We start from the raw sequence: 5,315 nt of genomic DNA on the forward strand, positions 1-5,315 counted from the left end.
GTAGTAGCACCTTGTTGATGATATTAAAATGATTTAATTATAAAAGGAAGAGCCAGAAGGAGGATCCATGACAGAGGGTCGGCCTCCAGAACCTACAGCTCAGAAGCAGAATCCAACGACATCCAGACGTAACGAGGAGTCGGCAGCAGCAGCAGAATTAAGCTGATTTTAACAACAAGTCTGATCCGGCGTCTGCTCACCTCACGCTCTGCCGCCGTCCGTCCCACACCAAACACGTCCGGCGCTCGGATCAGAACCTGCGGAGGAAGAACAGAGAAGGTTAGCTCAACAAGGAACCAACGTTTCTGTGCAGCCGAACCGGTTCTGTTGTTTTCACGTATAACAAATCTGCTTCTGTTGTGTTTTTGCTGCTTCGCCATCGCGCCTTTTTATCTGACCAATCGTAGGCGAGGTGGGCGGGACTGGTCACCACGGCAACCCAGAAAATGGAGGAGACACTTCGAACGTGACGGGAAGGAGTCAGACTTTCAAACTCAATCAAGTAATTTTGGAGGAAGAAAAACTAAAAGACAGAAGAGAAGAAGATTAAGAAGAATTTGGAGGACAAAAAGAAGGAGGAGAAGAAAAAGGAGAAGAAGAAGAAATTGGAAGAAAAGAAGCTGAAGATGAAGGAGGAGGAGAAGAAGAAAAAAAAGAAGACGATGAAGAAGCAGGAGGAGAATGAGAAGAAGAAGAAAGAGGAGGAGGAGGAGGCGGAGAAGAAAGAGGATCAGAAGAAGAAAAAAGGAGAAGAAGAAAAAGGACAACAAGGTCAAGAAGAATTTGAAGAAGAAAAAGAACGAGGAGACGAAAAGGAGAAGCAGAAGAACAGAAGTTGACGATGAAGGAGAAAAAGGAGGAGAAGGAATAGAGAAGGAGGAGGATCAGAAGAAGCTAACGAAGAAGAAAAAAGAGGAGAAAAAGAAAAAGGAAAGAAGGAGGGGGACAAGGAGGAAGAGGAGGAAAGAAGAAGAAAACGGAGAAGAGGACGAGGAAAAGAAAAAGAAAAGGGAAGACGGACAAGAAGTAGAGGAGGATCAGAAGAAGATCACAAAGAAGAAGAAGAACTACTGTCCATCACCTCACTAGGATGAGCTCCATAATACAACAGATGTCAAATCAGACCAGAGATCTCAAACATACGACGGAAACAACATAAACATTCGTAGAAAATCGGATCAGAACCTGATTTCAGCACAAACTCAGAAGCTAAACCACGTTCCTCTAAAAACTAAACTGCTTCTTTAGTTGCGTTTCGACTGATGATCGGACTACATTTGTTATAAACCAGAACCTTTGCTGTCGCACATTTCCAGCGACAGCAGACGAAACTGAGCCGAGTTCAGCGTTCGTCGGTAATTAGACCGACGTGTGGGGCGACCCCCGGCCCCTCCCGAGACCACCGGCCACGACTTGAGAACCGCCGACAGCTGGTCAGGTCGCGACTGACGACGACAGCCGGACGCTCGACACTCCTCCTTCCAGCCTCGGCTGCTAATCGGAGCTCTGTAATCCGGAGCTTCCGTCCCTCAGCGTCGCCTCCCAGGTGCCACCCAAGTCCTCCTCAGCGCCCTCCCCCGCAGGAAATAACCTCCAGTGGCTATTTTTAGAGGTTCAAGTCCTCTCAGAGCAAACATAAAAAAACATGCTGCAATATTTAGGACGGAGCGTCTGACCTTCGCCGCTGCTGTTTGGAAACACAACCGACTCTTCAGTGAATCTGTTAAAGGTCGGCGTCCACGAATGTCTCGTTACTGATTAAACGCTTCGACCACATTTTATTCTGCTGCTGCTTCTTACATCAGGCATCAGATCAGACAGCGGAGAAGCTCCAAACTGCAGCTGTTTCACTTGATTTGCTGCAACCCTTAACCTGCATTTAAAGGGTTTTCATTTTTCTTTGTAAAAATCACTAAAATTCCACCTTTAAACCAGAATAAATACTGAAAAAACAGAAAAAAAAAGCGGATTTTCTACTTTCAGACGGTTTTTAAATGATTCATGCACAATGTACGGATCGATCAGGACATTTAAGCAAATCTTAAAAAATTGTGATATTTAATAAAAATCGGTTCATTCTATGTTTAAATATTCTGCAAAAATAAACAGCTTGCTCCAACCGGATTCTGTTAAAAACAAAACAAAAAAATTCTCGGACTGAACTGCAGGCAGTGTTTCCTCAGAGAGACAGAGAGGAAAATCAAACCTACTGGATCAATAAAATGTCTGATTTCTGAGTTCTCTGAGGTGCAGGACTTTATATCGCAGTAAAAAACGAGCCCATGGTGAGTAAAAACAAGACAGAATTGTTTTTTGTTTTTTGTTTTAAGTGGAACTGTCCCTAAAACTGCACTTTAAAAACATTTAAAAGAGGTTATCTTGGACTTTTCATTGATTTACAGATGACACAGTTCATCTAAAAAACAAGAGATAAATTATAAAAGTCATCACATATGCAGATGATGAAGCCTTTTACTTTGCAAAAAATAACTCAGTGTCCTGTGTCGTACTGTGTACCTTCAGTGTTTCCATACACAAATAAACATTTTTTAGATGTGTATACTTCTAGCCATGCTCGTGTTGTTATATTGGAAGGAAAAATCAGCCCACAGAGATGAAAATGCCCAAAAATTGCTTGAAGTTTAGACGGTTTAAGATCACAAAATTGTAAAATGTAAAACCGTTCCCACAATAGCTGGCAAAACAGGACATTTGAAGATGTTATCTTGGCCATTTCATTGACCTACAGATGACAGAGTTCACCTAAAATATACGAGACGGGTTAACCAATTGTAAAAGTCGTCATGTATGCAGACGATGAAGACGTTTACGTTGCAAAACAACAACTAATTTCATACCTTCAGTTCACTAATAAACAGCTCTGTCTCCTTCTTCATGGTTGTTGTGTCTCTATGGAGCTGCAGGACTTCATAATGCAGCTAAAAATGAGCCCACAGTGGTAAAAAGTAAACATGTCCTTCAAAAAATGCCATATTTACTGCATCTTCATTCCCAAACAACCAGCGTATGACATGTCGAGCCGATTCCCGCGGCTGCAGCAGCACATTTAACTGTAAAATTTTTAAATAAAACAACACCTTGCAGATACACTGAGGAGCTCCAGAGCCCAGAACGGCAGCTGAAACCTCCTCGGCGAGGCCTCGGGAGTTTGATTCAGCTCCCCGTCGGCTTCATTTAGCTGCACACCTCCTCCAAGATAAACAGGCCTAATCTGGGTCAGCCGTGTGCAGGTACGCTGGGTAACACAGACCCACGTCGTACCGCAGTGACCTGGATACGAGGCTGCGGCGCTCGCATGTCGCTCCTCCTGACGGATGTTGCGCGTTTGTCTGCGTGCATCAGCGTGTTGCGTTGCGCCGTGTATGTGTGTGTTGCGTTGCGTCGATAGGCATCTCCTGCCGTCCCCCCGGTGATGCAGGTCATCAATTCTCATCTCTGTCCTATCCGGCTTCCACCGCCGAGTTATAAATACACCGACGGGCAGCGAAGCAACGCGCGCCTCGGATTCCTGCTTTTATTAGGTTTTTCTGTTTCATTTATTCCCACTGAGTTCTGTGTTTTATTAGCCGTCCTTGTCACATACTGTTTCCGATAAGCTGTCGTACTTCATTCTGATTAATCTGTCAAATATCTCCTCGATCGACGCCAATAAAACGTCAGGAAATGTTGGAAAATGTCCCGTTGTGTTCGGTTTACTGGGGAGAAATTCTTTCAGAAGCAGATTTATTGATCAAAATATTTGGAAAATAACTTAATAGGTCACAGTCGGGGAAATGTTGATGATTAGCAGCAACATTGAGTCTTATTCGACCAGTGTCACATGTTTTTCTTTTTTTATAACTTACTCAGGACCTTAAGGACAAAAACATCTGCTCCATAAACTGCCATGACAGTTTATAAATATGAATAATATTGTTTTGCTGAGCATATTTGATCAGCATCAGTCCTGTCGACTTGATACCACTTTTGTTTTTACTAAAAATGATTTGTTTTCCATATCCTAAATGCTAACTTTTTTTTTTTTACTGCACTGGTCAATTTTCTGATATTTTTTCTTAAATCTTTTTTCAGTGGAAAGACATCCAGAAAAGAAAGCACATGTAGGTGCCAGTTTTATTTTGTTTTTAAGACAATAATGTAGGAATGTGCACATTTAAAGGGATTTAATCGCTGACTGATAGTCAACAACAACAAACAACAACTGTTTGCATTTATTATAAGGGAAACATTATGTAAACAAACTGGCATGTAAAGGGTTAAAACCTTAAAAATGAATGTTTTTGTTGTCGTTCTAACAATGTTTTTGTCCTTAAGGTCCTTAAATGCTGACGTGGGTTCAGTTCATAATCCAACCTGCCTGTCAGCTGTTCTGTGTTTATTTATTCTTTGTTATTTTATTTGTAAGTTTTAAAAAAAAAATTTGACACTGATCAAAAATTTATCAGAATCAGTGTTGACGTTTCCCATGAAAAAATTCTGTTGGCATTAAGTAAATGGAAAGTAAATAGTTTCCGAAAAGGTCCTTAAATACCAATGACAACAGAAAGAAGGCCGTTAGCCTTTAGTGTGTGGAAAATAATCAATATTTAACAAAAAACAAACAACGCCAACAAACGTGGCCTTCAAAAGAGTTCATATCCTGAAAACCAATGAAAAAAAAATGACAACATAGAAGATGAATATTTTCATCCTTAAGGTCCTTAAATACCGGCGACAACAACAAAATGCCGTTAGCCTCGAGTGTACGGAAAATCATAAACTTCTAATTAAATAAATAAATAAAAACAACACATGTGGCCTTTAAAGGGTTAAAATCATGAACTAAATTAAAAAATAACAACATAGAAGAATATTTGTGTCTTTAAGGTCCTGAAATGCCGCCTCCAGCGTTTCTCTGAGCGTTCTTTCAGTGACATCGATCAATAATCCAGCCTGTCAGTCAGCAGCTCATTGGTCCAATCAGCCAATCAGCCAATCAGAGTGAGCCCAGCAGCTCGTAGCACCACTGATCCAGACAGTAAACCTCCTCCGCTGCCAGTCAAAGTGGGTTTTTTTTTTACCCAGAAAGCCCATAATTCAGTCCCTGACTCTCCCCCGGTCACTGTAGACGCCTCCTCCTTTATCTCCGTGATAATAGCGGGTCTCGGCTGATCGCCGGCACGCCGAGCAATGTGACCTCCAGCCGGCTGCCGGGCTTTAAAAGGCGCCGCGGTTTGGCTAAAGATTCCCCCCAATCTGCCGAATTTATCACAGTCAAATGGAGCGCGACAGCCGGCTGATATTTATCAGCACAT

At 42.1% G+C, this 5,315-nt stretch overlaps 1 protein-coding gene across 1 annotated transcript in view; it reads right to left on the bottom strand.

The window, feature by feature from the left end:
- Positions 1 to 450, bottom strand: part of dag1 (dystroglycan 1) — a 43,283-nt gene extending 42,833 nt beyond the window's left edge. Inside the window, exon 1 of the mRNA XM_008300246.1 lies at positions 201 to 450. The gene's annotated coding sequence lies outside the window, so the exon portion shown is untranslated. The remainder of the gene's footprint in view (positions 1 to 200) is intronic.
- Positions 451 to 5,315: the final 4,865 nt, after the last annotated feature.

Source organism: Stegastes partitus, unplaced genomic scaffold (assembly GCF_000690725.1).
Source record: "Stegastes partitus isolate 25-593 unplaced genomic scaffold, Stegastes_partitus-1.0.2 Scaffold1514, whole genome shotgun sequence".
Taxonomy (NCBI): domain Eukaryota; kingdom Metazoa; phylum Chordata; class Actinopteri; family Pomacentridae; genus Stegastes; species Stegastes partitus.